Source organism: Symphodus melops (assembly GCF_947650265.1).
Source record: "Symphodus melops genome assembly, chromosome: 10".
In the NCBI taxonomy this organism is placed as follows: Eukaryota; Metazoa; Chordata; class Actinopteri; order Labriformes; family Labridae; genus Symphodus; species Symphodus melops.
Genome location: NC_136700.1, coordinates 12,124,908 through 12,137,014, shown reverse-complemented (window position 1 = coordinate 12,137,014; position 12,107 = coordinate 12,124,908).

Here is a 12,107-nt window from a genome sequence, read left to right as displayed (position 1 = left end):
TCAAACCAAACGCCATCAATCATACCACATTCATTAGGTCACAGATACTGCACAATTTAGAACTTCTTGGTGAGTTGGAAGAGTCAAAATTGGATTTAGGGCTGTAAAGTTACCTTAAGTCTTTTTATCCCAATTAAATATATTCACATAGCTGCCATTTTACTTTGAAGTCATACCCAGGGCGGAAGCGCAAATGCTGCTAATGTTGCATACACTTTCATCCTGTATTGAATAATGATTAATCCAAAAGAGGAAAATACAATGAACATCAGGGAAATAAGGCTATATACACATTACAACATTTACTCATTAGCTACAACAGGCAACAGCTAACATTAGCATCTAACAACTTTCTAGCTTAAGAAGTTGCTGAAAGCTAATATTAATAAGACATTGTGCTACTACAGTATATGAAGTAGGAAGTTCCTTGCTTACATAATGTTAGCTGCAGGGTGGTTGAAAGCTAACATTAGCTGTTGTCTCACGGTAGCCAGGAGCTTGTCAAAATTCAAAATCAAAATTTTACTCCACAATATGGCTTCTCCAGATCTTTACTTATAATGTTCTTTTCAGTTGCTGATAATGAGTGAAACTATACAATGATGAAAGAAGGCAGATACCCTACATTCATACAACTAAGAACAGGAACACAGAAGTGCAACTTTGTGCTTCCTAGCCTGAGTGTGATATCAGAAGAAAAAGGCAACTGTGTAAACAACTTCATCAGTAACTCATTGTTGGTCATTAAATTAGTCCTATATCTATATATTGCAATGAAATTAGAGAAGGAGAAGATGTGAGAAACATGCATCTGTTACCTCATCTGTTAACTTTTTATTGTTTGAATTTTGAATACAGTATATTTATGTTTTCAAAGTGAATCATGTAATGCAAAGTCATCAAGCGTTCAGACTCAAAACTACAAACCAGACTCAAGCATGATGGGCTTCAATGACACATTCTACTAGAGATATCATTTTACTGACAGAAAACATCAACAACAATCCTCTCAAGTGACCTTGAGGTGGCATTTTTTGTTTGTCAATGTTTAATGTTGTTCATTTCCTATAGTGTGTATAGTTATATCTTGTCCAGTTAATAATGTGTTCCAATAGTACAATTTTGAATATATTTCACAGTCTTATAATGAATGTCAGGCCAGAGTTTGTTGGTACATCAACATTTTAGCAGGCTGTAATTTGTTTTAGTTATGTAGGTGTTGAACCCAGAGGCGGAGGGAAAGAAATTAGATGTATTTCTTTCACATATTTATCTGAATCATTAAGGATCACTTTGAAAATATAAGGCCAACTTGTAACATGTTTAAGGTTTTATTTCTTAAAACGTTCCCAGCTTTATTGCTTATCATGGTAAAAACATGGTAAAAGCTCTATGCTAGCTCCTTGTCAATCTGAATCCTAACAGATTTATTGTGTTATCAAACATAAATAATTATAAATGTAACTGGTTATAATGTTTTCTTTAAATCTGCAGGATTAGTTTTAGTCTTTTATTATCAAATCTTATTTATTTATTACCAACTTTTATTACTGCAGTGGCATTAAATGCCAGAAGTCAGAGTTTTGCTTGTTTGCAGAAGACTCTCTGACACAGTCTTTCATCTGAGGATTGGGTTGCTGTTGCCCTTTAGTTCATGTAATACCAGTCCCATCTTTGCACAGCATGTATAGATATCAGGCAGTTGACTTTGACCCCTTGCTGTTAGTAGATTAACTTCATCTGTTAAAGTTCATCAGGCCCTAACAGAGAAGGTCAAGGCAGCAGTGTTTTTAAGAGATAAATCTCACTCTGTTTTCTATCAGAAGGAACTATTCTCCCTTAGGACATCCATAAAAGATCTGATCTATTTTCTTATGACGTCTCTGGTGCTTTCAGTGTAATGGCAAATTGAGTGACAGAGGATGTGTCTTTGAATACTTTGAAATAGGAAGACAGAGTCCAAAGTGTTACTGGAAAAGACAAACAAATCCTAAACTTTAAGATTATTTTTCCAGAGGTCATGAGTACTTTAGTGTATTAATGAATAAATGAAAGAATGAATGCATGAAATAAGCTAAATAATTTTATCTTTTTCAAGTCTGGTGTCTTTGTTAGTGTCTGCTGTCTGGCCCATGTTCAACTCTTAAGTCAAAGCAGGAAGTAGCTCCAAGGCCGAGACTGAAGAGGTTTACAAACCTCCGCTAAATTCTTCTCCGTGGGTAAAATCATGTTAAAGCTGCTTAGGCAGATTATCCCTGCCTCGACGGCAGCTGGCAGTGAGATCCTTGGGAGTGCACCTGACTCAATACTGGCGGTGACGCAACCGCAGCCCGTGGCGCAGCGTGCTGCTACAATCCTCTGCGACCTTTAGCCCTGAAGTGAAAAAGTGCATCTTGAGGTTTTAAAGCAAGCAGGAGCTAAATGAGGAGATGAAACACACACACTCATCACACTAATGCACTTATCAACATACATGTGATCTGACTGCAAGAAATAAATTAAGTTACAATTACATTATAAATCCATTAATTAGATTGTAAAGGTGTGTTTTAAGCGTTTTAGATTGTGTAATGTTAAACTTAAATGTTACTAAGTTGGATAATTATTATCATTATTCAAACAAGTAATCAGTAAATATATTTTACATCATGTTCAAGCTACAGGAAATGTTTTCCTTGGCCTCCCTCTTCCCTGACTTATTTCAGTAATTTCCCACTGTGTTTTATGCAGTCCCTTCAACAAGTCTGAGACAGTCGTTGTAGAACATTATTATCTATTATCTATTAACTCATCCTGCAGATTTGCCTTGGTGCATTTGGTTTGCAATTGAAAAAAAAAAAAAAAAACAATACAAAAAAAAAACTCAGTAGATTCTTCACAATTGGCTTAACTTATGTTCCAAGGAAAATAAGTGAGTGCAATTTACATTAATAGTCGAATGTATAATAGCAAACCTATTTAAAACTAGGCTCATGTAAAATTCATGTCCCATCACACTCTGACTCTGAGGCTCTTCAGTCTTACACAGAAAAGGGCAGTCTTTAATATTAGTTGCAATGAAATAATATTCTGGAATGAGAAATATATAGTTTTCTGTTGATACTGAGGTACACTTGTGAAGCAGTTATTCTGGAAAACTACAATTTTATAGGGCATTACACCGCCACAACCAACAGCTATAGTCTTTAATTTGAAGTTAAAATAAAAAGTTAAACTACTGATAATCACAATAATTTAACAAACTATAGCACTTCAAAGAATTTACCTATTCTTATTCATCATTAATCCAAAGATCGATTCAGGATGTAAAAGTTTGTATATTACTTAAACACATGGATAATAAAACTGTAGTAGTTCTACTGACCCAAATGGGTAATTGTGATAAATCCCCCCATCGTAGTTCATCAAGTAATATTACCAAAAATGATTTCAATAAACAGAAAGCTATTTGAAAAATGAAATTAATTATAGATGTGTAAGCCGCTGAAATGTGGGGAGTCCTGTTTTTTCTCTTCAGTCTATCTTTTAATGTTGGGGATTTATAACCCTGGCCTTTTGTCTGGTTTCATGCAGATGTTTTATGGGGACTAAACAGCTTTAATAAATGAACAGTGAATAAAGCAATTTATTGAAACAGTCCGTAACTGTCTTTAAAGAGTCATAACTCACAGTAATGGACACAACCATAAATCATATAAAGACCGTAAGTATAGGAAGGAGCACATTTCTGGCAATGGTTGTCTGTATGAGGAAACATGGGATAGAATCCAAAAAGAAGTAAGAAGGATAAGTTTGGGTTGGATTTCAAGGAAAATCAGAATTTCAACCCTGATTATGTCAGAAAATTCTAATTTAAAGACAAAAAAAATTAAAAAAAAATTAAAACATGTTGAAAAAAAGGTTTAAAATTAGCTTGGAAACTAAAGTACAGCCAGGGATTGAAAGCTTACACAAAGTAGCCTACACCCACTTACTACTGTGCTTAAGCCAGAAAGCATCCTGTCTCACAGGGGCCCCTACCCGTGATCTGTTCTACACATTGCAGCTGATACTTGGCCAGCATCGAGCCCTTAAAATAGACAGGAGATCCAGATAGGTGGGCCGAGAGGCGAAAAGAGAGAAAGTCAAAAAGTGAGTTAGTTACAGTGGGATGTAGAACAATATCGACAATCTGATGCCTGCCCCCCACACTCCTAATTCCTCTGTGTGTGTGTGTGTGTGTGTGTGTGTGTGTGTGTGTGTGTGTGTGTGTGTGTGTGTGTGTGTGTGTGGTGAAGTCAGTAAGGTGTCTCGAGAAGGCCTTATACAGTATGTAATCGTTGGAAAGTTCGCCAGTATAGTGACTAGACAATCTCGTTAGATGCCTCAAATAAGCTGACGCACATACACTCACACACATACACATTTCAAACATAAACATATGTACAGTGAAGCAGGTGGACATACAGTACATGCACAACCACTTTGATTTGTCCACGTCAAGCAGGACACACTGAGGTCCATACATGTCTATGAGCTGGAGTGTGCTGCAGAGAGTGCAGGCTTACCCAACACAGATATAAATAACCGGACTGCCTGCACCTTAAGACGGTTTTGTCTGGGAGGGCACTCAGGGTTCAATGTAACCTGACAACTTAATCCCTTGTAAGAGAGACAAGCAAAGAGAGACTGGTGATCGCAGGGCCGTCTAGCATTTCCAAGCTATCATTGCTTATTAGACAGGAACAAACATTGACTCTTTTTGGAATACAGTTCAGGTTGTAATAGAGCCCTGCATACTGTGGTCACATTTACTTGTAAACAGACAAACATTGTTGGGCTGTACTTTAACACACACGCTTGTATTTCACTGATAGGTCACTGTAGCTGGAGAATAACTCCAACTCAAGTAGGTGACAAGACATTATAAGATTAGGGAAATAATATACAATAACTGTGAACAGATAAGATATATCAAAATGTTAACTATCAGCAAAAATTTAAATAAAAAAAAATAATAATAATCCTCCCAGCCAAGCTAAAGCTTTGCGGGTTACAAATTTGTATGTTAAGCTAACCAGCTGATAACTATAAAAAAATAAATAAAAAAAAACTGTGGAGAAATTTTAAAACACACTACTAACTTTCAATACAAAACAGTAATATAACATTGTTTTGTGAGTTACAGCAACAACAGTAGTTTTTAACCCTTCATTGAGTCAGGCTAGCTGTTTGCCCCATTTCCTGTCTATATGCTAAGCAAAATAGTTGTCCTTCACACAGCACAGATATTGCATCTATAAGAAAGACCAACAGCATGTTTTATCCTGAGGACGCTAAAAAGTTTTAACATCAGACAGGACACTTCAACAACAGTATACCGGTCACTTCTACAATCTGTCCTCACATCTGACATTGTTTCCTGGTACAACTTTCTCACCGAAAAATGAAAGAAAAAACTTACTGGAATCATAAAACATGCACATCACAGACACCACACTAATCCAACTTTAACAGCTCTAAAAAGTGGTATTTTATTTGTTGATGGATGGAGGGAAGGAGGGAGGGAGGGGTAGGTAGGTAAGTATAGTTTGATTGACATGTTCTATATTTGCGTCTTTGAGAGCATGCTGACCTTTCATTAAGGCTGCCTGCTTCAACCCTTCGATGGAATGGAAAATGTGTGTGTTTGTGCGTGTGTAGCATTAGGGCGTGTCCCCTCTCGTTGTGCATCTCACGAATACTTGAGGAAATTGTCAATAGTAGCTCACGAACACCAGGACAAGCTCAGCCTCGTACAGCTCCCTGAGAACACATGGTCCATATTAAAGCCCATCAGATGCTGCTGTGTCCCACAAGGGCGTGCTCATCGGTAAAGGTTTCCTGCCATCTTCCCATTACAGCGGCTGTCCTTGCTTATAGGAAATGACATTGCCTTTGAAATAGTTCTTTTGAGAGAATAATCTCCCCCGGGAGTGGTAGCAGATATTTCTGAGTTCACTGGGTTTGTGTTCATTCATGCAGAGAGTAACAGTGGACTGTGATACTGTAAGGCTGGTATCTATGCATTATTCACATAACTTGGTTTAGCGCAAGAACTGCAAAGCAATACAGCCTGTCCTCCTTTAAAGGCAATACAGAATGTCTTAAGATGCGCAGTGTCATGGATGTGCAGGAGTCAATCAGCAGGTTGCATTTTATTCGAAAAAGAACCAGTGATTTGTCATTGTATTTGTCTGAAGTCCACATGCAGTGTCCCTGTACAACAATGGCTTTAAAGATCAGCCAAACAGACTGCTGTACTGCAGATGATGATTTTTTTGGTTTAACTATATGAAAATGTTCAAGCCATATAGTATCATACAGGAAGGGGTACTACTGTGATTGAATATCAGCAAAATGAACATTACTTAAATTGTACTGTGAAGGTTTTTCCTTGCTTTTGTAACTTTGCTAAATGTTGCTTAGTGCTCATGGTGGATTCACGTTGAGTCTCAGTAGTTTATATAACCACTATTGCCCGCTCTTTTGAAATGTGTCTTGAAATAACATTTTGTTATGAATTGGTGCTATAAAAATAAAGGTTGATTAATACTGTTTCAATGTCATGCAAGAACTCTTTCTACTTCTGGTTTTGTCTAAAGTTACCACAGATGGCCTACTTTCTATAATGTACATTTATTTTTATATTTCCATTAATAAGTCCATATACCATTTTTACAATATAACCATGAATGTCTTTTAAACAAAAACTATTTTAGTCGAAACTATCTGTTGTATACAAAGAGATATTGACGATTTCATTGTTGTGATACAGGTAATTCACATTAATCTAAATTGACTGTGTCTTTGCAAACCTCCTGCATCTTTTTGGACTTTAATCCATTAGCTTTTCAACAGGTAGATGATTCGTCTTAAGGTCTGTCCTGTCCCAGGTTAAGTGCAGTGAGGTCAGACAGGATGGCGGCTGGACAGCACTCCCTTAATCCTTTGACCTGGTCAAACCAACAGATTAGACCAGCTTGTTGGGGGAAATACTCAGGTTGATCCTGTCGCTCTCTGTTGGCTGCACTTCAATCACATTCAATATTTCACTTCCCCTTTCTCCCATCCCCAGTGTCCCTGCAGAAAAGGTCAGTACAGCACAGTGGCAATGTTTGATCACAGCGCAGGACTACTTGAAACAATGACTAATAACGACAATAGCACAGGCACATGGATTTTGTAATCAGGTGACGTCATGGTATCCAGTGCCAAAAAAAGAGAGAGATTGAAACCAAAAGCTGGAGCAGGTCAATAATTTAAATACATTCAAAATAATGTACTGGCAACAGTACTGTACATATGTACTTGTAAAATACATTGTTTACTAAATTCTAATTCTCATTTCCAAATATGATGTAACCTTGCAATACATCTATTTGGAAAAAATGCATAATAAACTATTACATCAAAGGTAAAATCATATAAAAGATCCCGACTCTGTCCTTTGACTCCTTTCTCATGTTAATATTTACTCTCCCTTCCTGGTTTCCTATTCTATTCATTGTCCTATCTGAGCTAAAGACATTAAACCCCATCTTTACAAAAAGGAATAAATGTGATATAATTCAGTTGGTATGCATCAAGTGTTGAAATTAATTTTGTTTTGTTAACATGCCACTGAAGCAGAAATGCTATTAAATTAACATACAGTATAAGATACATTCCTCAAAACAGAGTGAGGGAGTACATTTCTGTCTTCAGGTATGCATTATCTCTGCTGTTGAGTTTAAGATTGTAAGACTGGAATGTGATTATTTAAATGAGATGATTGAGGATGCAATGTTATTACGTTTTTTCTTATTCTTGTGAGGACCCCAGTTGTTTTTTTCCCCTCCTTTTTTCCCTCTGTGTGCTTTCTTGTTTGTCTTGTGTGTGTGTGTTTTCACCTAGAGCGAGATGTGGAGCCACACACCTTGCCACCAATCAAGCCTTCACACCTGCCGTTCATCTGCAATCAAGATCTGATTCAAAAGACGGTGGTGCATCGTTAATATTAAAATCTTGCTCTGCAGCTGCCAACCTCTGTTTTACAGCTGCTGACACTCACAATATTATTACGATCAATTTTTCAGATACCTTTGAATTCATTTATCACAATTTTACGATTTAACTTCACAGAGATTTAATCCAACACTGAATACCTAAATCTTAAGAAAGCATCATTTATAATGATTTTCCTCTTTAGATCCCTAGGTCTATTTAGCTGGTCCCTAACCCTGCTCCTATGATACTGTCAACTGTGGAGGTGGTTGTTTGTGTCTTACTTAATGTTATTGTTCCATAACTGTTGCACATAACAGGCCTCGATCCAAAATTTCCTGAGCCCCATTTACAATAGGTGCAGGCACAAGCTCTGACTTGATATGTGCTCTGTGAGTCTGTTTACGTGTCGTGTGCATTTGCTCTTTGTCCCGGCTGCTATGTGTTCTGGTATGTAGCTAAAGGTCGGGGCCAAGCGGAGAGCAAGTCGGCAGGGGCCCGGTTGGGGGGAAGAGCCACGCAGCCAAAGGCCAGCAGCTAGGACAGAGCCATGAAAATCAGGGCACAACAACGCAGATCTTTGTGCACAGACTAAAAGATTAAAGGCTATAGAATGCAAGAGGAAGTAATAAGTTAGTGTATTTATAATTTCCCTTCACAAGGGCTGCAATAGGCATACAGTGAGGGTAATTTAAGAGCAGCAGCTGATATGTGCTCAAGCCCACAGCTAATGTGAGCTAATGTGTCATTCCAGAAACTTCTCGCCTGTCCTAATACACTGACTTCATAGGGTTCCAGTGCAGGCTGTTACTAAGGATTTTGCTTGTCAGGACAGCTACAGCAGACTCACAAACCCAGTTTATGAGTAATCCAGCACTACTCCTACTGTCTAGAAGAAGTACTGCAGGGTCTTGCAGAGGTTTACAGAACATAGAGTGTCACCTCTGACCTTTTATGCTCGAGCTTGTCATCATTGATCGCTTTACATGTCAGAGATGTGTGTTACTACATGACTAGACTGGATTTTCACAATAAAAGAAGATAAAAGGGTATATTACTGCATGGCCTCAACCCAAGCTTTCCCGAAGTAAATAAATGCTTAAAAATACGTATTTGACAGTCTGTTCTGTTGTTGTCTGTCCCTGTTCTAATCCAGCCATAGAACAACATCATCATTGTATTGTTGACTCACAGCAGAACTTCGTAAGACAAAGTTGGGAGGCTGCCATTTGTTATACAATCTTTTCAGATCGGTGGCCTGAAGGGAAATTTAAACTCAGAAATATGTGCTAGTGGAACTTTACAAGGGTAGGAAACACAAGGATGAACACCTCTATGATGCTGTGATGAATACTTCAGATGAAAAGGTATGAACAAAGACCAGATGAGTCTCATTTAAGCACAACTTTGCATAGTCAAAATTCAGGGAACACTCAGAAAAGCGAGTGTTCAAACTCCACATCTGTAATCTATGAATAAAGGTTGTTTGCTCAGCTTTACTCCATTTTGGTCACTTTGATAAATAAGGCATACACACAGTTTGAATAGGAGATCCTGATATGAAATCCATGGGCCTGGGGGTACGACTGGCCTGACTGAACGGCTGCCATCTCCCTTATCCTTTCAAAATCTTTGTAGGAAATATGAAAGATGGTCTGGAAATAATACAAAACTCACTTTTTTCCTCCGACAGAAGAATACCATGGAGTAGCTGATTTTTTATTATTTAATTAGTTGTAGCTTTTATGATGAACATTTACTCTACCAAAGCACTTCATTCATAAGTAAAGTCAAACCTGGATTTAACTGATCTGCAAATATCAAAATACTTTTAGCACACATATTGATTTGTAAACCAGTGCAAAGACCCATGGGACCGCACAAAGAAGTTTTCATCCAAAAGCTGAAAATTCTTCATTGGATAAATTTCAAAAATGTACAGTAATTATTGTTGAACTGACTTTGAAAAATGTTCCCCATTGTAAACATGTACTGTAAAGCAGCCTCTGCCTGTGTCATTTTACAAATGTTTACCTGAGATGATTTGTACAAAATGTTTGACAAGAAACTGAGCTATCATTGACTTATGACTAACGGCACAATGATGACAGGTATACAGTATAACAGCTATGACACAAATCATCACCTTAACACTGCTGGATGACAACAATATTTACAAGTGCTTATACACCTGTACCTATGGCTCCTTTCCTGCATGTCATTCCCCACTCTCTCTGTGACTGATTTCTGACTCCACCCTCTTACTGTCTCTAAAAGAAAGGAATAAAAAACAAATAAAAAATACACTTTAATAAGATGAAATATGATATAAAGCTTCTTTCATTACATCCAATTAGCAATAAAGCTAATGACATATGAACAGATCAAAAATAGGAGGAATCTTTTTTTTTTTTTTTTTAAACAAAGCATACATTTTGAAAGTGAAAGCCTCTGTCAGGTTGCAATCAAAGTGGTTCTAATTATGCTACACACTATACGAATACTGTGGTCAAAAGTCACTATGTAAATTAATCACGTTTATCATGTTCATTTTAGTTTTAAATCTTCAGACTGCTAAGATGCAATGCCAAATAAATGTAGCGACATCATACTCCCATCCTCACATAGTGACCCCCACACTGTTCTTTCTGCATGAGCCTCATCCTTTTAGATCTGCAAGGTCAGCTCTGCATGTCAGTCTGACTGAGAGAGATGAATATCTGCTCACTCACTCCTTTTCTGTGCCTCATTTCCACTGCGTAGGAGCAAAAGGTTTGCACATTCATAAACATTATGCTATGTGCATGTCGTGCGTCATGGAAGAAGCCCTCCCCCGTGCTTTATGTATATGAATGAATGGCTTCACACAGGGAACAGCTCCTCCCCAGGAAATCCATGACTGTACTTTTCAGAAATAGAGTATGACTTGCCTAAAGTGGAACCAATGCATCAGCAACGGGTTTCCAGCAGGGATAAATGGGACGGAGGCCGGGGTGTACCTTATTGCTTGTAGTTGAACCTGTTGTTAAAGTGCATGTTTTGCATGTAGTTCAGCAAATAGGCTCATTGGATGTCCCTCACTAGGCTGTACATAAAGCAAATTCTTATAAGCAGACACACACACACACACACCACACACACACACACACACACACACACACACACACACACACACACACACACACACACACACACACACACACACACACACACACATAGAGGGAGGTGTAGGCGGTGTGACGCAGGCATAATGAGTCACTCCAAGACAAAGAATGAGTTACAACATACACCACTGACAAGAGTATTATGTCTCCAACAATTTAGGTGGACGGAGTAATGATCAGAGGTGAAAACATTACAAACAAGAAAGAAACTACTACTTCTACTACTTCTGAAATTGAAAAAAAAAAAAAAAGTCATACAAAAGTATTTATTTTGACTTATGATTTTACTTTTGGTTTTGTTTTTAATGCACACATATGATAATGAAGTGTAAGGCTATAACTAGCAACACAAACCTGTCATTGAAGAGAGACTTGCTGCCATACGCCAGGTGTTTCCAGAGAGAAGGATGAAAGAGAAAGAAACAGAGGACAAACAGTTAACCATAATGCTTTAAGTATATTTGAGGTAAATTATGCATAAACCAACCCCTCAGCATGCTAACAATTCTGCAACCTATCATTAGATATCTTATTTCTTTACGTTTATAAGATAATATTTGTGTCTAAAGGCCTGTTTTTATGTCACAAAATATAACGCAAAATATATAGTTTTTTAAAAAAGGGTCTAGAATGGATTTACAGGTCCATGTTAATGCTTATTAACCAGGCCCTATAGGATCACTAACTCCTGATGTAATGTAAGAAGTGTCCACAAGGGGGCATACAATCTGTCCTTTCCTGTGCTTGGGCAGCTGCCATTTACTTACCAAACTGTTGCCCAATCCTGTTTGTCACTTTAGTCTATACAAACGCAAACTTGATACTATGTTGCAGCACTTCCCAAGGATAAAGAGGCCCTATTCAAAAAGAGATAAGGCAGCAGCCTTGCCTGATAAATACTTGGTGAAATACGTATTTCCCCCCTTCACATTCACAGAC